Genomic DNA, 24,041 nt, shown 5'->3' with positions numbered 1-24,041 from the left:
GGGGTTGATATGGCCATGGTTGGAAGACCTAGTGGTTTCAGGAGCCACTATCCAGATCTGGTGGTGAGGGGTGCTCCAACTGGCTGGCTGAGGAGGTAGTGGCTTACATGCCCCTAGCTGGGTGGCTGGAAGAGGAGGGTAGTGGCTGGAGGGAAGAAGGAGCTAGTGGCTGTCAGGCTGGATTAGGAGTTACTGGCTGGCTGGATGGGGAAGAACTGAGGGTAGAGGTGAGGGGTCGTTGACTGAGGAATGAGGTAGTTCGTAGCTGATGGAGCTGTTGACGAGACAGCTGAGGGTCGTGGATTCAAGATATGCGGGTTTAACAGCCATCGTCCGCTTGGGGATGACCTCATTCGTGAAACGGAGAGAAAATAATGGCCAGAAGATGGAGTGGGAGGCTCGTGGAGTTAGACGACATGATTTCAGATAAAGATGAAGAAAAAGAATGCAGAAAAAACAGACGAGAGGAAAGCGAAGTCGAGGATGATGAGGGATATGACAACAGGAAGTTCCTATTTCGTTCCCATCAGCGTCTGGTCAAGGTCGTCCAGACTGACGTATTGGCGGCCACCACGACACACACACACACACACACACACACACACACACACACACACACACACACACACACACCGACCAGGCTCATCTCGTGTGTGTGTGTGTGTGTGTGTGTGTGTGTGTGTGTGTGTGTGAATTACTTAAGGTGATTTGTGCCAAACTTTTTGCCTCATTAGAAGTGGTTGAACGATGATCAGATTCAGCCAACTTTTTGAAAGCCACCCAGCCAGCCAGTCAGTCAGTCCGTGTGGTAACCAACTAGACAGCCAACCAGTCAGTCAGTCAGTCAGGTAGCCATCAAACTAGCCAGCCAGCCAGCCAATCAGTCTAGCCAACCAACCAGCCAGCCACCCAGCCTTTCAGCCAGCCAGCCAGCCAGCCTGTCAGTCAGCCAGCCAGCCAGCCAGTCAGTCAGTTAGCCAACCAACCAGTCAGCCAACCAGTCTCTCAGATGTTGACACTTACAAGATACCCAGCCTCAGACCCAGCTGAACCCAGAGACTTGTTTACACACTGACACGTCGCTCGTTAAAGTGAATGACGAACACATACATAACCACCATTTGGTTTGAACCACTCAATCGCCCGGTTAGTTAGTGAGGAACAAAAACCATTCAGATACCGCCGAGCTAGAATCATTCACGTAAGGGTGAATCACTCCGTTGTGTATCGCCAACTAGTTAGCCTTTGCTAACTGTCATCTGTCTGTCCAATCACCCGACCCAAATTGTGTGGCACGGAAAATGCTCACTATAAAAGCAGCAGGTCCTACCTGCTTGGTTGACAAGGCAGTCGACCAGTTACCCATCCGACCAGTGAGCCAGAACAGCCACTTCCGCCCCCTCCGTCAACATAAATGACCCACAGCGGAGGGAATGACAAAGAGACCCACCAATAACACAGTGCGCATCCTCCTCCTCCTCCTCCTTTGTTCTCCTTTGATAATCTTGATCTTCATTGTGTTCCATGTCCCAATACCTGGCCAGGATATCTTTCCATTATCCTTTATTCTTTTAATTACTTTCCCTCGTATTCCAGACCCTTGATGTTATGTTCCGTATTGTGTGTGAGGTGATCTGTATAAAGAGTTATGTCAACAAGCCAGAGGCACCGAGCGGTGTGTATTGTAACAAAGTCATGGACGAGTCGGCTGGGTTTCGGGTCTTGGTTCGCGGCGGTCGGCCCATAACCAAACCAGGTGAGATCATGCTCCCCTTCGGAGGCTGGTCGATAAGTGGGTACCTGCCATAGGCTGGTGTGTGTGTGTGTGTGTGTGTGTGTACATGCACAAATATACGATGAGAATCATGATACGCATAAAAGTTATGGACGGGGCAACACGAGTGTACGGTACGACTCTCCTCGGCGTAACACAACAAATATAGATCGATAGATAGATAGATAGATAGATAGATAGAGAGAGAGAGAGAGAGAGAGAGAGAGAGAGAGAGAGAGAGAGAGAGAGAGAGAGAGAGAGAGAGAGAGAGATTGGGGAGAATTTGGGGCAGTAATGAGATTTCCTATCTTTACTTACACTCCATTAAGATCCGCGAGGGAAAAAAAAAGAAATATTGTTGCTCTAGAGGAAGTTATTGACCCATGGAGAGTAAATTATTATCCCAGGGATGGTAAATTTTTGCTCCAAGGAGAGTAAATTGTTACCCAATGGAGGGTAAATTGTTACCCAATGGAGGGTAAATTGTTGCCCCAGGGAGTGTCTTCTACAAGTCCTAACTGTGTATGTGTAGGTTTATATATATATATATATATATATATATATATATATATATATATATATATATATATATAAATATATATATGTGTGTGTGTGTGTGTATGTAAGTAATTTGAAAATTTTTTGTATTATATATGTGAAATCCATGTGGTGGGGGTGGTGGTATGTGTGGTAACCTACAGGAATGAGGAACTCTTGAGGTCAGGTCTGGGGTCAATCACATCTTGACGTCAGGTCTGGGGTCAGTTACATCTCTCGAGTCGTATTGAAAGAGAGGTCAGCGACCCTCCACCCCTCCTCTCCCCACTGCCTGAACTATATTGCATGCTTATAGGCGCCTTGGATATGACCTCGCTCGTGAAAAGAAGCCGAAAAATAGTAGGCTAAGGGATGAAAAAAAAGGGGGAGGAGGGTTTAAGAATATATCAGGTCAAAGCTGAGGATAAAGGCACACACTGTGTGTGTGTGTGTGTGTGTGTGTGTGTGTGTGTGTGGCTGCGGTCATATATAAAGTTTTGGGGATATAAGGTCAATGCTGAGGCGTTTGGTTGAGGTCAACACCAAGGCAAGAGAACAGGTCAGGTCAGAAGTCTTCACCTGTAGGACATATGTGGATGAACTCACTATCTATCTATCTATTTATCTATATCTATCTGTATATATATATATATATATATATATATATATATATATATATATATATATATATATATATATATATATATATATATTTATATGTGTGTGTGTGTGTGTGCGCTCGCGAAAGAAAGCCCTTTGGGAATATAAAGAAAATAATAGCCAATAAATTTTGAAGGAAAAAACAGAAATAAAACTGCTTTACGAACCCCTCCACAAACACTGGTCATCCGGCGGCCCACACGACGACCTCCGCCCAGACATCCTTTACCACTTATCCAGAATAAATTTCACCAGTGGAAGAAAGCAGCAATGTTTTTCCTTTGCGATCACAGACGCCCATCAGACTTGATCACACACACACAGCAGCAGCAGCAGAAGCAGGGGTACAGTACACGCGTCAGCGAATGTATGTACATATATACACACACACAAGTAATGAGGGGGGGGTCCAGCTTCCTAGCCCAGCCTCTGTGGCTGTTAGGAGAAACAATAGCGAGTCAGTTCGGCGATCTGGAGGAATGTGGATGTAGACGAGCAATCTCAGGGGCCATTTCCAGCCTGCATCTCGGTGATGAGTCTTGAGCAAAGATACTATTTGGTGGAAATGGGTTTATATGCCTCTCGTCCAAGAGCTTTCATTAGGCTGAGTGTAAGTGTGTACATTCATTGAGAAATTCAAAATGAATGCATTTTTTTTTTCGAAATTTAAGATGAATGCATTTTTTTTTTTTCGAAATTTAAGTTGAATGCATTTTTTTTTCATTTTGAGTTTAAAAAGATATCGGGGTGAATTGTAAGTATAATGGGCATGAGTAAGGTATCTTATTGTGAGGATTTTAATTGTTTGGATTAATAAGACCCACAACGCCAGCGAGACGTGATAACCAGATGTCCTGTTCGGGTCCTGAACTAATTACCGTATTGTCCCGAACATGGAAGTCATCCGGTTCCACTTCGCACTAGGAGGAAGGGGGGTACGTGGTTCTCCAAGGTTGCGTCGTCTCACTAACGACTGCTGAACCACGAGAGTCACTCGGTCTACAATGATGACCTCGTTCACGACAGTGACCTGGTTTGATGACAGTGACCTGGTCCTGAACAGTGACCCGGTCCACGATAACGACTTGGTCCACGGTAAAGACGTACTAGTCTACAGGCATGACCCAGTCCATGAGAATGAACCGGTCTGCAACCCGGTCCATAAGAATGAACCGGTCCACAACCCGGTCCATAAGAATAAACCTGTCCACAAACCGGTCCATGAGAATGAACCGGTCCACAACCCGATCCATAAGAATAAACTAGTCCACAACCCGGTCCATGAGCATGAACCGGTCCACAACTCGGTCCATAAGAATAAACTGGTCCACAACCCGGTCCATGAGAATGAACCGGTCCATAACCCAGTCCATAAGAATGAACCGGTCCACAACCCGGTTAACCAGTCACCTGGTCAGTCAGTCATCACGTAGAAATCAAACAACCGAATTTACATCGAACCGAGAAATTGTACCCTTGTCAATCTGGCCATGTCAACCAGCCAGTTAATTACCCCGCACAGCTGTTAACCCAATCAACCAATTTAGTCTTGTCAGCAGACATCCATCTCATGGCCAGCCCAACCACTGCCCGATCAATCAGCCAACCACCCACCCACAGGAAACAAGTCAACCTCCTCGCTCGTCTATCCCTCTAACCCATGGAAACAAAAACAACAAACCCCATCCACCTATCCATCCGTCTAGCCATTCTATCCATGTGTCCAGTCACCCAGGCACTGAGTCAGTCTGGGAACCACACATGTTGCCCACCCTCCCCAGTTGCACCTCTGGTCATGCAGAAGTAAAAACGTAAACGTGTATGCAAACTGCTATTACTGCTGGCGGTGGTGGTTGTAAGGGGTGGCTCACGACGGTAACGACCCCCCCTCTGATTGTTAGCTTGACTTTGCTGCACGACCGACCACGAACAAAGGCAGGGATGATGATGATGATGATGACCCACACTTCCGTCATGATGATGATGATGATGATGATGATGACCCACACTTCCGTCATGATGATGATGATGATGATGATGATGACCCTCGCTTCCGTCATGATAATGATGATGGTGACCTGACCCTCGCCTCCGTCAGGACTTGACTGATATCCTCCGCTACCAGACTTCAGGGCAGCCGACCTCCAGATAACGTATGATAACGTGCTGGCTGGTTATCGCAACATTACCCAATTAAATGAAGGTACTTTAACCCTCAAGTTCATTCTGTATCAATATCATATCAGGTGTTAATTTTGGATATATTTTGCTTGTGATAAACTTTCAAGATATATATTTTTTTCTATCCGGTGTTAATTTTCTAAGGATTTTGCTTCTGATTCCCTTTCAAGACTAATTTTTTTTTTCAAAGATAAGGATTTGACCCATCTAAAGTTTATCCTCTGTCTTTCATAAACTAAGAACCTATGATTTTTTTCTTTCTTCAGATAGATTGTGATTACGATACGAAGGGGAAGTGGATTATGTGCAGTGGACCTGGGAGGGACGAAGGAAGGGGTGGGGGGATGAGAGGGCAAGGGAAGAGGAGCTCGAATGTGGGAAATGGGGAGGAAAAAAAAAGGGGATGTGGGGGTTGAGTGACCGAAGAGGAAAGGCTTAAGGTGAAAAGTTCCTAAGGAAATGGGGGATTTCAGATGTCCCAAGGGGAAACCCTCCTGAAGGAAGAGAGGGTCTCCAGAGAGTGTCCCCAAGGATGAGGCGCCCTTTGGGAGGAGGCGGGATGAAGCATGAGGTTCCGCAGTCACTCACTCACTGGCTCGTCTACACGGGGGACAACAAGAACCATCACGCCAGACTTGCTTCACCATTACCAACCACCCAGCCAACCACCATTACTAACCACCACCCCACCAACCACCATTACCAACCAACCACCCAGCCAACCACCATTACTAACCACCACCCCACCAACCACCATTACCAACCAACCACCCAGCCAACCACCATTACCAACCAACCACCACCCCGCCAACAAACCACCTTAACCACCACTACCACCACCTCCTGCGACCCTGACTCCACCATCGTCCCCACAGCCACCACCAGAACTACCGATAGACGTACCTTCCCTGACCACCTCACCAACGCCTTCTACCACCCCCACCATCCCTCCCCTTATTACCGCCATCTACCACCCCTCAGCCCTGCCACTTTACTGCCTCTCTTCCCGCCGCCACCACAATCATCACCACCACTGCCTCTCCTCCCCGGGGAGGGGCCTCCCCTCGATTACCCTCCCCCACCACTAACAAGCTCCCCAAGGAAGCATGTCGTTGCCTCCCCAGTACAACATATGCTCAGGTTCGGGACTAATGGAGCATCTCAAAGAACCGTGATGAGAAAAGTTTGGTGATTCCGGAGGACAACTTAGGTCAAAGGCCGATTGGGTCAAAGGCAGGGTAAGGGGAGAGAAGGAGGCTGGAAAGGCAATGTCTTTAGGAAATTAAGATAAGGTGACTGAGCCCGTTGTGGTGACCCTCAGCCACCTGTGGTGACCCTAGACAGGTGTGGTGTCCCAGCCACCTGTGGTGTCCTTAGACAGCTGTGGTGTCCCTAGACAGCTGTGGTGTCCCTAGACAGCTGTGGTGTCCCTAGACAGCTGTGGTGTCCCTAGACAAGTGTGGTGTCCCAGCCAGCTGTGGTGTCCCTAGACAGGTGTGGTGTCCCTAGACAGCTGTGGTGTTCCAGCTAGCTGTGGTGACCCAGCCACCTGTAGAGACCCAGTCAGCTACGGTGACCCACCCAGGTATGAATGTCATGGAATGGCCAGGTGGGAGAGAGGGAGAGAGAGCCCTCCATGTCTGGATGGTGGAGACACTGCTTCGATTCCCGTTATTCGGTCGTTCACAGCATCGAACTACTTCTTAAAACATCAACATTCCTTAGTCTCAAGTCCGTAAACCACACTTACTGATTACCGTCAGATCATATAAAGTCTTATTTCGAAAACCCCCCATTGACGTGGAACTCACGTATGATTCAGCGTGAGGCTGTGTGACACTCAGATTGCTTAAACTGACTCATGAATATTGAAATTATAGAAGTGTTCGGGTCCCGTTTAAACTCATGAGCACAACACTGTGATTCTGATGGGGGGGGGGGAGGGGGTGCACGGAGGGAGCGGTACGACCCATGAGCACGAGGGTACGACCCTGGGTCATTGATGGCGCGATTTTACACTTGACCCTTCGTGGTCGGGTCGGAGGAGGGGACTTCATACCCAAGGGTCGTACCGTCGTGCTCAAGGGGTCGTTCTGTCGTGCTCAAGGGGTCGTTCTGTCGTGCTCAAGGGGTCGTTCTGTCGTGCTCAAGGGGTCGTACCGTCGTGCTCAAGGGGTCGTTCTGTCGTGCTCAAGGGGTCGTACCGTCGTGCTCAAGGGGTCGTTCTGTCGTCCTCAAGGGTCGTACCGTCGTGCTCAAGGGTCGTACCGTCGTGCTTAAGGGTCGTACCATCGTTTCGTTGTACTCAAGGGGCGCACCGTCGTGCTCAAGGGGTCGTACCGTCGTGCTCAAGGGGTCGTACCGTCGAGCTCAAGGGGTCGTACCATCGTGCTCAAGGGAGGTCGAACCATCGTGCTCAAGGGAGGTCGAACCATCGTGTTCAAGGACAAGGAACCAACTACGAACCCCAAACCCATGACATGACCAGACAGTGACTCGTGGTGACCAGGGCCTTAACGTAACGTGAGAGCCTTGAAGTGATGACGTGAGGTGAGTCTATAGACGTGACCTGTGCTGCTCATTGCCAGTGTGTGCAGTCAATAATGCAAAATGCAAATTCATCGTGAACGTGGCCGAATTATTTGGCTGCGATTCAGTCTCCTCTCCGAAGTGAGCCGTGTGCTGGAGCTGGTGTGACGGGGTCATTGATGATGTGACGGGGGTCAGCGATGATGTGACAGGGTAACTGATGATGTGACGGGGTCATTAATGATGTGACGGGGTCATTGATGATTGACGGGGGTCACTGATGATGTGACGGGGTCACTGATGATGTGACGGGGTCACTGATAGTGTGACGGGGTCACTGGTGATGTGACGGGGTCACTGATAGTGTGACGGGGTCATTGATAATGTGATGGGGTCACTGATGATGTGACAGGGTCACTGATGATGTGATAGGGTCACTGATGATATGACGGGGATGATACAGAGGAATACAAAAGAACACAAAAGGAATTCAAACAGCAACATACCATTTTGTCCTTCCGAGTGGCTGTTGGTCATGGTGGAAGATGACCAGACACTCACAGATCAGTGTGGTCGACCAGCGTTGGAAGACTCTACGAATTGGTTCCAAATAGAATAACTTGCAAATTGTCATTTTGATTGTGGAGGCGCAGATAATGAAAGTCGTGGACTGGAAGCGAAGTATTTATCAAGTCTATTTATTCTTAAACGTAATCTATCTATCGCACTGCTTTTTAACCACTGTGATTGGCAAATCGTTCCATACGTTAACAATCCCACTGAAGAAAAAAAAGTACTTCGCCTCATTCGAAAGTAAGGCGTTTTCGCCCACGACTTTTCATCCATGGCTTCGAGTCGAATCAGACAAATGAAGTCTTGAGGTCACTCGATGGGTCATAAATGACCAAAGCCTTTGTGATCATTTTCAGTACTGGTATTTGATCACCTCTGAACCCTCTCTTTTCCTTAAGGTAGAGAGGTTCAAATCGTTTCATCTCATCTCGTAGAATTGGTTTCTCAGTCCCAGAATCATCTTGGAGGCTATACTATACTCGCTCCCTTCCGTCTATGTCTGGTTTTAGTTAGGGTGACCTAAACCGAACACGGGTGTTGAAAATGTGGATGAACCAACTGGTTCATGGATGATGTAACTGGCTCATTGATGACGTGATTGCTTTATTGATGACGTGATTGGTTTATTGATGAAGTGATTGGTTTATTGATGAAGTGATTGGTTTATTGATGACGTGATTGGTTTATTGATGATGTGATTGGTTTATTGATGAAGTGATTGGTTTATTGATGAAGTGATTGGTTTATTGATGACGTGATTGCTTTATTGATGACGTGATTGGTTTATTGATGAAGTGATTGGTTTATTGATGAAGTGATTGGTTTATTGATGACGTGATTGCTTTATTGATGACGTGACTGGTTTATTGATGAAGTGATTGGTTTATTGATGATGTGATTGGTTTATTGATGACGTGATTGGTTTATTGATGAAGTGATTGGTTTATTGATGAAGTGATTGGTTTATTGATGAAGTGATTGGTTTATTGATGATGTGATTGGTTTATTGATGATGTGATTGGTTTATTGATGACGTGATTGGTTTATTGATGATGTGATTGGTTTATTGATGAAGTGATTGGTTTATTGATGAAGTGATTGGTTTATTGATGATGTGATTGGTTTATATTGATGACGTGATTGGCTCACTGATGACGTGATTGGTTCATTGATGACGTGATTGGTTTATTGATGACGTGATTGGTTTATTGTTGACGTGATTGGTTTATTGATGACGTGATTGGTTTATTGATGATGTGATTGGTTTATGGATGATGTGATTCGTTTATTGATGACGTGATTGGTTTATTGATGACGTGATTGGTTTATATTGATGATGTGATTGGTTTATTGATGACGTGATTGGTTTATTGATGATAAGATGGGTTCATTGATGATATGATTGGCTTATTGGGGATTTGACTGGCGCATTGATGACGTGACTTGTTCACTGATGATGTGAATGCTCACTGATGACGTAATTGTTTCATTGATGATATGATTGGCTCGTTGATGGTGTGATTAGATCACTGATGACGTCATTTGTTCATTGATGACGTGACTGGTTCCAAGTTGATGGGACTGGCTCGATGATCAAGTCAAATAGGCAGTGATAATTATCCCATGTCATTGACGAAGGGTCTTTCCAGAGTGATTAGTAGAGTCTGTTGTGGAAATATGATTAATGTTTTAGTAGAAAAGGAAAGACTGGAAGATAGAGGAACGTTAGTAAGGAAAAAAGTGCCAATAGAGGAGTATAATAATGATAATGATAATAATGATAATAATAATGATGATGATGTTAATTATAGTAATAATAATAATAATGATAGTAATTATAATTGATAATCATTATGATGGAAATAATTATAATTATTGATAATAATGATAATGATAGTAATAATGATAATAATAATAATAATAATAATAATAATAATAATAATAATAATAATAATAATAATAATAATCATGATAATAATACACGACTTATTGAATTTAGTAAGAGAGAGAGAGAGAGAGAGAGAGAGAGGAGTGTATCATGATTACAGGTATTTAAAAACCGGTTAATTTCTCATATAAAACCTGCCTACTCGACCTATAATCATGGAGATCTATACCCATGGGGTTTTTTTATTATGAAAGATTCGATTAATGCTAATACCAATTAATCGGATGATTGGTTGATTAGATCGCTGATTGGATCTGAAATTGCTTGTTTTATGGGTGAGTGGAGGTCGCTTGGCTGACTGGTAACTTGAGAGGTATGTATGTATTACGAATTAGGTGTGGTTGTTTACGTGAACAAGGGGAGAGAGAGAGAGAGAGAGAGAGAGAGAGAGAGAGAGAGAGAGAGAGAGAGAGAGAGAGAGAGAGAGAATTATTATTATTAGTAGTAGTAGTAGGAGTAGTAGTAGTAGTAGTAGTAGTAGTAGTAGTAGTAGTAAAAGTAGTAGTAGTAGTAGTAGTAGTAGTAGTAGTAGTAGTAGTAGTAGCAGTAGTAAAAGTAGTAGTAGTAGTAGTAGTAGTAGTAGTAGTAGTAGTAGTAGTAGTAGTAGCAGTAGTAAAAGTAGTAGTAGTAGTAGTAGTAGTAGTAGCAGTAGTAAAAGTAGTAGTAGTAGTAGTAGTAGTAGTAGTAGTAGTAGCAGTAGTAAAAGTAGTAGTAGTAGTAGTAGTAGTAGTAGTAGCAGTAGTAAAAGTAGTAGTAGTAGTAGTAGCAGTAGTAAAAGTAGTAGTAGTAGTAGTAGTAGTAGTAGTAGTAGCAGTAGTAAAAGTAGTAGTAGTAGTAGTAGTAGTAGTAGCAGTAGTAAAAGTAGTAGTAGTAGTAGTAGTAGTAGTAGTAGTTGTAGTAGTAGTAGTAGCAGTAGTAAAAGTAGTAGTAGTAGTAGTAGTAGTAGTAGCAGTAGTAAAAGTAGTAGTAGTAGTAGTAGTAGTAGTTGTAGTAGTAGTAGTCGTCGTCTAGTTAACATAAACACGACCTCCAAAAGGCATTATATGAGTGTGTAAACATTACATGGCGTGTCCACAAGGCAGACATCCATCCATCATACCCAGACGGGAGGACACTGTGTAACACGACTCACCATGAGAGTATAACAGCCGAGGCCCAGATGGTGAGGATACAGGTACAGGCGCGCATCTTGGTGCACGTGTAGGACGCCCTCAGCGGCCGACAGATGGCGTAGTAGCGCTCGAAGCTGATGACCAGGATGGTGAGAACGGAGGCGTGGCAGACGCAGTACTCCACGAACGGCACCAGCTTACCTGAGGGAGGAGGAGGAGGAGCAGGTGTTAAGCTTGGTCATGAGGAACGTTGTTCTGGTGGTGAGTACTGTTGGAGGAGAAGGTTCTGTTGGTGGTGAGTACTGTTGGAGAGAGAAGGTTCTGTTGGTGTGAGTACTGTTGGAGGGGGAGGTTCTGTTGGTGTGAGTACTGTTGGAGGGGAAGGTTCTGGAGTACTGTTGGGGGAGAAGATTCTGTTGGTTTAAGTAATAAAGGAGGGAAAGGATCGTATCAGATTATTTTGCACAGCCACGTACAGCACTTGTGTGAGTACGTGGGAAGGACAGACTACAGGAGGCGCGACCAGCTGGTCCGTAACGAGGTTATCTTTATTATCATCGGTAGAGACAAGATGGTATAAGAGAGGCAGTGTAGAGGCATAGAGGCAGCGAGAGTGACAAGGGGACACTCATAACTAACAATAAACAAGGGGGTAGATTATTTATAACAAAATCTTAACGTAGAACAATTCAAAAGAAAAAAAATGTTCATTTTATAAAAACTGTCGTTTTCTTTTGGTACATTTTTAACTCTCACTTTTATACTCTCACCACTTTTCTCTCCCTCGCGTCATATACTGCCTCACACACACACACACACACACACACACACACACACACCATCAGGAGGATGTGGCAAGAGCCGTGGACCAGGCTGCAGGAGGAGGAGGCGGGAACTAGTGACGTAAGACGGGTGGCAGATGCCACGTCTGCATGATGTTGGCGGGAGGCAAATATTCCTCGGATTATTTAGCTGCATTTTTTCTTCTATTGACGTGTGTGTGTGTGTGTGTGTGTGTGTTATTTGTCTTTCATGGGACTTCTCCGTCACCTTCAAGAATATATATAATTATCACTGATTAGATTTCTGTATCATGTTGACACTGGTTGAGAGAGCAGAAGAGGGTGTATTGATATGGTTTGGTCACATGGAGAGAATGAGTGAGGAAAGATTGACCAATAGGATATATATATGTGTCAGAGGTAGAGGGAACGAGGAGAAGTGGGAGACCAAATTGGAGGTGGAAGGATGGAGTGAAAAAGATTTTGAGCGATCGGGGCCTGCACATACAGGAGGGTGAAAGGCGTGCTAAAGGAATAGAGTGAATCGGAACGATGTGGTATACCGGGGTGGACGTGCTGTCAGTGAATTGAACCAGGGCATGTGAAGCGTCTGCTTACCTGTTATTTAATTTCTGGGTTTAAAATTCACATCTAATATTGATGATAGTCGTTGGGAAAGTGACACGGTAAACAAGACCGATAAAAGAAAACGTATTGATAACCAAAGAAAATGTCAAGGGGTAAACTATATGATTTTTTCCTTTTTTTTCTATTAATCTATTAAGATTTTGCATTCCATGTATGACGTTCGAGGAAGTGAATATCAATATTAAATGAATTATTTGAAGTCATGTAGAGTGAGGAAGACATGTGAATGAAGTTACTTCATGGAAGGTCATCATGAAGCCAGTGAAATATTTCTAATTCTCTCTCTCTCTCTCTCTCTCTCTCTCTCTCTCTCTCTCTCTCTCTCTCTCTCTCTCTCTCTCTCTAAGACTGATATCAAGATTAAGGAAGACATTATGAGTATAAAGGAAAGGTAAACCACCTCATGTAAACTCGCAAAAGCTTATTAAACCTGTAAACTCTCATGAGACGTAAGTAATGTATGTAGATTGTTAAGGATGAGAAATGATATACCACTTACGTTAGTATTATGTAATGCTGGAATATAAAAAAGATGTTTTTTCCTTTTAACTCATACAACACGAATGTGCGATCCTTGAGCACGACGGTACGATCCCTTGAGCACGACTGTACGACCCTTGAGTACGACGGTGCGACCCCTTGAACGCGACGGTATGACCTTTGAGCATGACTGTACGACACTTGAGCACGACGGTACGACCCTTAAGCACGACTGTATGATCCCATGAGCACAACGGTACGACCCCTTGAGCACGACGATACGACCCTTGAGCATGACAGTACGATCCCTTGAGCACGACAGTACGATCTCTTGAGCACGAATGTACGACCCTTGAGCACGACGGTACGATCCTTGAGCACGACGGTACGATCCGTTAAGCACGACGGCACGACCCCTTGGGCACGACGGTGCGACCCATTGAGCACGACTGTACGACCCCTTGAGCACGACTGTACGACCCTTGAGCACGACGGTACGACCTTTAAGAACGACCGTGCGACCCCTGAACACGACTTTACGACCCTTGAACACGACGGTATGACCCTCGACCACGACGGTACGACCCTTGAGCACGACGGTACGACACTTTTGTTATGATGCTTTGACTTTGACCTACCTTAAGCTTTATGGGTCAAGGGCAAAGGCGCTAGACCATCATCATACCCAACAGTCGTTCCATCCAGGTCAAGGATCGTTCCGTCGTGCCCCAAGTCGTTGCCACCCAGGCTCAGTGGTCGTACCGTTCGCACTTCCCACATAAAAACGACAAAATCCAGCGTCAATTATCTCTCTCTCTCTCTCTCTCTCTCTCTCTCTCTCTCTCTCTCTCTATATATATATATATATATATATATATATATATATATATATATATATATATATATATATTTATTTATTTATTATACTTTGTCGCTGTCTCCCGCGTTTGCGAGGTAGCGCAAGGAAACAGACGAAAGAAATGGCCCAACCCCCCCCCCCATACACATGTATATACATACGTCCACACACGCAAATATACATACCTACACAGCTTTCCATGGTTTACCCCAGACGCTTCACATGCCTTGATTCAATCCACTGACAGCACGTCAACCCCTGTATACCACATCGCTCCAATTCACTCTATTCCTTGCCCTCCTTTCACCCTCCTGCATGTTCAGGCCCCGATCACACAAAATCCCTTTCACTCCATCTCTCCACCTCCAATTTGGTCTCCCTCTTCTCCTCGCTCCCTCCACCTCCGACACACACATCCTCCCGGTCAATCCCTCCCCACTCACTCCCTCCATGCGCCCAAACCACTTCAAAACACCCCCCTCCGCTCTCTCAACCACGCTCCCCCTATTTCCACACATCTCTCCCACCCCCACGTTACTCACTCGATCAAACCACCTCACACCACACACTGTCCCCAAACACCCCACCTCCAGCACATCCATCCTCCTGCGCACAACTCTATCCATAGCCCACGCCTCGCAACCACACAACATTGTTGGAACCACCATTCCCTCAAACATACCCATTTTTGCTCTCCGAGACAACGTTCCCGACCTCCACACATCTTTCAAGGCTCCCAAAATTTTCGCCCCCTCCCCCACCCCATGATCCACTTCCGCTTCCATGGTTCCATCCGCTGACAGATCCACCCCCAGACACCCAAAACACTTCACTTCCTCCAGCTCCCCTCCATTCAAACTCACCTCCCAATTGACTTGACCCTCAACCCTACTGTACCTAATAACCTTGCTCTTATTCACATTTACTCCTAACTTTCTTCTTCCACACACTCCACCAAACTCCGTCACCAGCTTCTGCAGTTTCTCACATGAATCCGCCACCAGCGCTGTATCATCAGCGAACAACAACTGACTCACTTCCCAAGCTCTCTCATCCCCAATATATATATATATATATACCCTTTTTTTTTCATCCCTGGATTTTTTTTTTTTTAACTCGGGGAAAAATCCTAGTACCGTAAAGCATTCCGAAAAGCTGAAGGTGGACACCAGACCGCCCTGTACTATATGGCAGAAGTTTACATTCGTCCAACCTGTCGGAAAAAAGGTTATCACAAACCCTACCCAAAAATAATACCATAATTTCGGATCAAAAAAAGTTTCTTATTTTCGGCTCGTCTTACCTATATATATATATATATATATATATATATATATATATATATATATATATATATATATATATATATATATTTATATATATATATATATATATATATATATATATATATATATATATATATATATATATATATATATACTTTTTTTTTTGCTTATAAGTTGACGATAGTGTGGGAGGTCTTAGCATCTGCCCGACTTGATGTGGACATGAAATTTTTTCTATATTTTTTCTTTAAGAGACGAAACTTTTCTGGTAAGACCTGAGGGATGAAATTTGGTGGCGGTATATTATATTTCTTCTGGAAGTCGAACCGACCCCTGACTACTGGTTCCGCTGCCAGTCGTAGGATGTAGGCTCTTTTTTTTTTTTTTTTATGTATGTGTGTGTGTGTGTGTGTGTGTGTGTGTGTGTGTGTGTGTGTGTGTGTGAGGAGAGAAAGAGAGACGTCAAAGTCTTCAGTCCAATCCTGGCGTTTTGTCTCGTAACTTTTAACCGTTTATGGTACATCAGTCAACTTCTTTCCCTTCTTCTTCTTCTTCTTCTTCTTCGTTGTACATCAGTCCCGCAGACGAACATGGCAAAAATCACCACCTCGCAGGAGCAACACAACAGACTATAACAAGACAACCATCTTCCCAGAGAGGCGCGGAGACCATCGTTAGATGCGGCTCAGGAGGGGGCCGGCTGCTGCTGCTGGTCCTCTCTGGGTTTCCCGGCCAATTATCGTTAAGGGAGGTGTGTGTGTGTGTGTGTGTGTGTGTGTGTGTGTGTGTGTGTAGGTGGGCGGGGGAGACAGGATGTTCCTGCTGGCTCTCCTGCTGGTGCTTATCCTTGCCCTTATTCTAACTCATCTTTCGTCGATTACTGACCTTAACGATACACACACACACACACACACACACACACACACACACACACACAAACACACACACACACACACACACACACACACACACACACACACAGAGCTTTACTGCTACCTCACATCATCATCCTCCACCTCCTCAACATCGTCCCGTCCGTACCAGCTGGTCGCCAAATTCAGCTCACGCCGTTCTCAGCCACGAACAATATCATCTCGAGGCAATCTCAAAAGTTTTCCTTTTTGTCGTTTGCGAACCTGGGCGCTCGAGGGAGGATCTAAGCCTTGACTATCCTCCTCTCCCAGCACATATTCATCTCTTGATTAATCGACGTATGTGATGATTAATCCCATTTCTGGTCGGTTCATAGTGTTGGGTAGTCTGCACGTCTCTGCAAGCACTGGTCGACCATGTCGAACCTTTTGCCAAAATGGAACGCATTCATGTATCAACTTTAACTCATTTCAAGTGTGTGTACTCTCATCTTCAGCTAGTCTTGAATCAATATAGTCTCATCTCCAACTAATCTCAGTTCACTCTGGTCTTCAACCCGTCTTATATCAGTCTAGTCTCGTCTCCAACCCATCTCAGCTCAGTCTAGTCTCGTCTTCAACCAATCTCAGCTCAGTGTAGTCTCGTCTCCAACCAACTTCAGCTCAGTCTGGTCTAGTCTTCAACCAGTCTCAGCTCGGTCTAGTCTCCTCTCCAACCAATCTCAGCTCAGTCTGGTCTCGTCTTCAACCAATCTCAGCTCAGTCTGGTCTCGTCTTCATCCAATCTCAGCTCAGTCTGGTCTCGCCTTCAACCAATCTCAGCTCGGTCTAGTCTCCTCTCCAACCAATCTCAGCTCAGTTCAGCCTCATCACCAACCAATCTCATCTCCACACTACGATCTCCTCTTCTCAACTAAGCTGGTGTGTTAGAAACAGCAATTTAGCTGTTGCACTGAGGCTGTCCTGCCCAGAGAAAATTGCTTGCTGGTCGACCATAATGGTTATCTTAAGAGAGTGTCTCATTTTTTTTTACCTCCTCGCTCAGGAGCAAAAAAAAAAAAAAAGGGAAAAAACAAAAAACAAACAAATTGTTTTAGCAAATAGCATGCTAGTTTTGTTTTCGCCTCCCCTCCCTCCTCTATTGTTGTACGAATACTGTAGCGGCAACTTATTTCATGGAATCTTTAACTTTAACTGTCTTTATTTTCAGTGTGTTCGCACATCTAAATGGAAGTGAGTCTGCTACAATGTATGATGTCACCATGGGGGTTTAATCTGTGTATGGATAGGGCGGAGAGGGAAGGTAATTGCGCGGATCTTGTAGAGAGGGGCGGGTCTGTATGGTCTGTTGTCGGTGGCGGGAACGACAGTGGAGGAACATATGAATGAGTCAGTCGCTGTTTGCAGATGACACGGTCGTGGTAGCAAACCTGAGTGAGATATTGCACAAGCTGGTATCTGAGTTTGTGTGTGTGTGTGTGTGTGTGTGTGAAAAATTATGATTTAATGTGAATAAAAGTAAAGCTACTAAGTTTAGCTCGAGAGAGAAAGAAAGAGATCGGTTGGTTGGAGTTTGGATTGGAGAGATTCTAGATGAAGTGAGGAATGTTATACACCAGGGAATGGACATGGCAGCGATTGGAATCACGAGAGCTACTTTCCATCCGACTGTGTTTGCAGATGATGCAGAGGTCGTGAGGGAATCTGGAAATATGCAGAAAGCTTGGTCTTGCTTACGAGGGAACCTAGACAGACTCCAAAGTTAGTCTGATAAATGGTTGATGATATGTAGTCGGGAAATATTCAGAGTAAAGAGGATAGGGACAGAGTGAAAGGAGACCTCAGTATTAAATAAGCTGGAGGATTCTGAGTGCGAGAGGGAACTTGGGAGTCGACATATTGAAAAGCAATGGTCTTCCAGGAAGAGCTGGGGTCTTCATGGGTATGGAAAAGCAATGGTCTTCCAGGAAGAGCCGAGGTCTTCATAGGTATGGAAAAGCTTCTGATGTTAAAAATTGATAAATACAAGAAACAAAATGGTTCCAGCAAGCACCCGAGAGTTTTATGAGACCTTGATATTTTGAGGATACACTTGGGCCTTCCAGCAGCCATCCCACCTCTCTAAGAGACCCTTGAGCTTTCCACGAGACATTTCAGTTTTCTGAGAGACACTCCAACCGTCCACGAGACATTCCACCATTCCAGGAGACTTTCCAGAAGATATCTCTTGCTTTCTCAGAGGCACTACAGCTCCCCTAGGAAACACTGCCCGTTTACAGGAGACTCCCTGACTTTCTAGACGTTTCACGTTTCTCGAGCTTTCTAGGAGACTCTTTTTCACCTTTGCAAGAGACTCTCAAACTCTCCACTTTCCCCAAAGGCACTCCAGAGCTTTCCAGGAAATGTTCTACTTTTCCCAAGTGACATATTTTCAAGTTTCCAGGTAACGCCCCCTTACTACATGAGAGTTTCTCTCTCTCTCTCTCTCTCTCTCTCTCTCTCTCTCTCTCTCTCTCTCTCTCTCTCTCTCTCTCTCTCTCTCTCCCTCCCTCCCTCCCTCCCTCCAGCTTCCCAGAAGATATAACATTTATACAAGAGACTCTTAAAAACCATGTAAGGGGGACTGGTAATCTCTCTGAAGGACGCTGTAGGATTTTGAAAAATGAATTCCTTATTTCGTTAACCTCCCCCCTCCCTCCCGCACTCCACACACAGCATAAAAAGAAAGAAGTTATGTTCGTTCCCAAGAACCAGAAAGGCGTACAGGACACCGGAACAGTGGGTCCATAAGGGTGGAAACCATAAGAGAGTATCATATATCCTTCAACCGATAAAGAATAAAGTGGGACTGATGTACCCCCCCCCCCCCTTTATCCAACAGGACGCCGCCCCACAGTCCCACTCGTAGTAGAACTGTTTACTTTATCCTCACTTCGTCACTGTAGTAACGTCAACACTCCTCGTACTTACAACGTACAATTACAGAGTCTCTTTGTTGCTGAGGCGATATATGTTCGCCCCTTTTCAATGGAAGGGGGAGAAAAAAAAGATATCTCGAAGGGTGATTTTGACTTGTGGTAGTCAGAAACTATCTTGGGATATCTTTAATGGTGTTTTTATTCTCTCAAAGAATTGCTGGTGTATATTTCCGCGCAGGTGCGCTTGTCATTTGATTTGATTTTCTCTTATTGTAGTTGTGTTCATTAATATTTTTAGCTTATTGATGCTTATGTACAGACACACACATGTACATACCTAGAAGTAATGACGTGGCACACATACACAAGGTTAAGAGATTCAGGAATCACACACACACACACACACACACACACACACACACACACACACACACACACAGTGGTGTACCGCAGGGTTCCGCTCTGAGACCATAACTCTTCTTGATCTCTTTAAATGGACTTGACGGGAGGTATAGACGCCACCTTGAACCTGTCTGCAGAAGATGCTAAGGTCGCGAGGAAATGAGAAGGGAGAAGGATTGCATCAACTTACAAGGGGACCTGGACAAACTCCAAAGTTGGTCTGTCATATGGTTGATGGCACTCATCCCGCACACGTGCATGGTAATGAGGATGGACCACAGAGGAAAATGTGGCCTCAATATGACGAATTATCTAGCAGGAAATAAGGCCTCACTATGACTTATCTAGCAGGAAATATGGCCTTAATATGACTGTTATCTAGTTGGAAATAAGGCCTCAGTATGACTACTATCTAGCAGGAAATAAGGCCTCTCTATGACTATTATCTAGCAGGAAATATACTGCAGGAATCTGTTCCTGTGTGAGAGGAACTTGATAATTGAGAAGTACCTCTGGAAAATAGATAAAAAGGAGCCAACTTTCTGCTGGTCATTAGTAGATTTGTATTCATCTTCAGAGATAAGGAAATATTCAGCCAAGTATTCGCATCCTATGACAGGCCAAAACGAGAATATGCTTATCAGGTTTGGTCACTAGCACTTAAGAACCACAAAGAATTAATAATGAAAGTCCAGAGGTGAGCAACAGAGATGGTACCAGAATCAAGAGAATGGAGTGACAGGGAAAGGTTGGAGGCTTTACATTTTCTCTCTCTGGAAGAGAAATAAGTAAGTGGTTACTAATCACAGCCTTAAAGTTTTTATACTAAATTGATGATTTTATCAGTGAATATGTTCGCAAGATGCAGAGATACAGCAACTAGAGACCATAGCATGAAATTAAGCAAGACTTTGTTAAAAAGAGATGTAAAGAAATACTTTATAAAGAGTAAGAGTTTGGGATGAATGGAATAAAGTGATGAAATGGTGAATATGGATAGAATCCAAAAGTTGAGGAAATCTACGTATGATAAGAGAAAGTTCAAGAGATAGGGGAGGAAAGGAGTAGGGCCCACAAGGATGGAACTTCCTCTCCGTAGACTGTATAAGACAGTGTCAAACACTTCGTAGTATATCCTTCAGCGTTGCGACCCACAAGCATCAAGGACCCGTGTTCGAGTCCCGGACAGGGCTAGACAGTGCAAAGCTTAGCAGTCGATAGAACTGAAAGCCGAAATAACTTAGCGAACGAACCCCCAGCTTTTAACGTCCTTCACTTCGGGCGTGTGGCCGATGGTCGGAAACGGGGGTTTTTAACATCCTCAGGACATCGGTGGCTGACCTGATCATAGACACCCACTGTACTGTGTCATTAAGACTTTTGCCCTGTTGTAGCGGCCACCCGTGTATAGCGTCAACCTGACGACCCCTCCAAAAAAAAAACCCAAACCCCTCCACATCGTCTGTGAGTGACAGGAGGACGTACGTACGTGAGCGACCAGACCTCTACATAACGCTGAGCCTGAGGACAATGTTGAGAGGACGAAGCTTCCTACCAAGTCTGAAGTTCGTCAAATCTTGGTGACGATAACCTCAGGTCACGTCAGAGTAAGCATGACCATATTTTCTGTTTCAGCTTATGAAAGGTTGGGTAGTTACCAAGTTGCCAGATTCTCCAGTCAGACAAGGAACACAATGCAAAATGTTATGTGAAATTCTCTATGGTATTCAGACTGTTAAGGGCCGCTAAGACTTCTTTTTCTTGTACGTGTGTAAATGTGAATTTATACAGAAAACAGAAAGTTATGGGGATTAAGTTAGATTGAGGTACTTGGCAATAGTCACTTCAACGCCATCTGTTGCTTAGGTTTTACACTAATGTATCGTTATTATATTACCACACTTGATGAAGCTCTCTTACGGCGCTTATTAACTTAGCTATGGGACAGTATCCCAGTATTCCCTGATTGCTACACTCCAGCCATGCTACACTCCAACCACGTATGGTTGACACCAGATTCTGCAACTCGTGGTGTGACTGACGTCATACTCGCTTTTATTGGTAGGTATCAATTACGTTAATGGAAATGATGTAACATCTATCATAATGATACGGCATCTGAAAAACCATAAATTTTGGCACTATGCGAAATCCCTTGATTTTTGACACGGTTCCCCAGACTTCAGTCCCGCGTTAGGGTTCTTGTATATATATATATATATATATATATATATATATATATATATATATATATATATATATATATATATATATATATCCCTGGGGATAGGGGAGAAAGAATACTTCCCACGTGTTCCCTGCGTGTCGTAGAAGGCGACTAAAAGGGGAGGGAGCGCGGGGCTGGAAATCCTCCCCTCTCATTATTTTTTTTTTTTTTAATTTTCCAAAAGAAGGAACAGAGAAGGGGGCCAGGTGAGGATATTCCCCCAAAGGTCCAGTCCTCTGTTCTTAACGCTACCTCGCTAACGCGGGAAATGGCGAATAGTTTGAAAGAAAGATATATATATATATATATACATATATATATATATATATATATATATATATATATATATATATATATATATATATATATATATATATATATATAAGTTGAAAAAAATGAATAACTTGTACTAAACAAAGCGAATCACATGACCCAATGAATGATATATGTTCGTACGTGAGGTGTGTGATGGCCAGCGGCGAACTACGTACTAGATGGGGTCGTTCGACCTTAACAACCCATACGACCATCTCATAGCCGACGAGGGCGTGTGGCTGGACGGTTGCCGGCTGTCTGGTGTGTTGGGCAGCGCGGGAGGAGTTGGACCCCTGGACGACGCCTTGCTTGAAGACGTGTGAGTTCAATGGTGTCCACCCTCCTCCAGGTTACTGTGTATGGTGCTGCCGAAGGTGTTTTAAAGTGAATGGTTTTGTGGCGAGTGTGCTGGCTTACCGGTTGTGGCTGGCTTACTGGTTGTGGCTGGTGTATTGGTTGTGGCTAGTGCACAGGTTGTAGCTGGTGTATTGGCTGTGACTGGCGCATTAGTCGTAGCCAGTACACTGGTTGTGACTTACATATGACTACAGCCTAGTACGTTGGTTGTCAGTAATGTAATAACTGAGGAAGGTGAACTTGTTTTGATAGACTTGTAACAACCTGGAGAGACATACAACTCGCGAGTGGCGGCACCTTGACAGTGAACATTGAACTATGGCCAGTACAGTGAACAGCACAGTAGCTATACTATTATTAATGTTGAAAATTTGTGTCCAGTGCCGCTCGCTGAGGACAGTGAAGAAAATGAGATTACTGCAGTGAATAGTGTACTACGTCTCCGGAGACCAGTGAACGCTGCAGTGACAGCCACCAACACTCTCTCCCCCCCCCCCCCCGCCCCACCTCACTCGCCTGTGAAAGGAGGTGAGTACACTGCTGACAGTTTTTATTTTTTTTTATTTTTTGTCTTGGCCATTACGAACGAGGAAGTGTGAAGGTTCGTGAACCACGTTTCGTGACTCGTGCTTGACGCGTTCGTCGATCGAGCCTGGCATCATTAAACCATTTACGAATCGAAAGTATTTCGTCCATCCATGTTTACGTATAATATGTATATATATATATATATATATATATATATATATATATATATATATATATATATGGATGGATGATGTAGAGAGAGACGAGGGGTGGAGGGTTTTGAGTTCACCTGGCAAGTCGCCACACTTGTAGGTTATCGCGTTCCCTCCTCCCCCGGGGAAAACAAGACAGTTTTATGAGGTTAATGTCACCTTGCCAAACTTGAATCTGTTCTGCTCTGGAGGGAATTATTTATAATAGTTCATCCTGGCCCGGGCGGGAATAGTTATCGTTAGCCCGCTTATTGGGTGGTTAACCTTGAGCACGACGACCGTATGACCTTTGGGTAATATGGCCTGGCTTTTGACCTGATCCTTAAAGGGGGTTAGATCGAGGCGTGATGAAAGGCCAGTGACAACGAAGGGGTCGTACTGCCTTGCTCAAGGGTCGTACTCAAGGTCTGTACGACCATCGTGCTCACGAGATTAATTACAAAGAGTGAAGAAATGCGTGTGAAGAGCAATTTGAGGCGGGGGGAAAGTGTGCGCTAGAGACAAAAATGATGTAGTCTACAAATAGCGTAATTTTTAAACAAATGTCTTTTTTTTTAAGACATTATTTTCCTCTACGACCTGAGTCGCTCCGTCAGGCGATGTTTTTTTGTTTTTTGTGTGTGTTTACTTCCGACCGAGGCGAGGAACTGGTGAGGAGGGGGAGAGGCTGCGTCTTGTAGTGGCGTGGCTGTGTGTAACTGGTCTTGCACCGGGGCCTGGAGGTAAGGCTTGTGTCGGAGGGGCTGCTGGTGTCGGTCCGGCGCATAATGGTAAAGTAGCATAGGGTTAGATCATTCCCGCTTGCATGGTTGATGTTAATTTGAATAAGTTAGATAACTTC

The 24,041-nt window shown here is 44.6% G+C and overlaps 1 long non-coding RNA gene and 1 pseudogene across 1 annotated transcript in view; one reads left to right on the top strand and one right to left on the bottom strand.

Moving 5' to 3' along the window:
• LOC139766598 (growth hormone secretagogue receptor type 1-like) overlaps positions 1-24,041 on the bottom strand; it is a 211,893-nt pseudogene that overhangs the window by 21,818 nt on the left and 166,034 nt on the right.
• LOC139766599 (uncharacterized) overlaps positions 1-24,041 on the top strand; it is a 290,245-nt gene that overhangs the window by 122,746 nt on the left and 143,458 nt on the right. The gene's annotated exons all lie outside the window — the stretch shown is intronic.

The sequence above is a fragment of the Panulirus ornatus genome, chromosome 58 (genome assembly GCF_036320965.1).
Source record: "Panulirus ornatus isolate Po-2019 chromosome 58, ASM3632096v1, whole genome shotgun sequence".
Taxonomy (NCBI): domain Eukaryota; kingdom Metazoa; phylum Arthropoda; class Malacostraca; order Decapoda; family Palinuridae; genus Panulirus; species Panulirus ornatus.
Note: the sequence above shows the minus strand (reverse complement) of the source record. Positions and strands in the feature narration are given on the sequence as shown.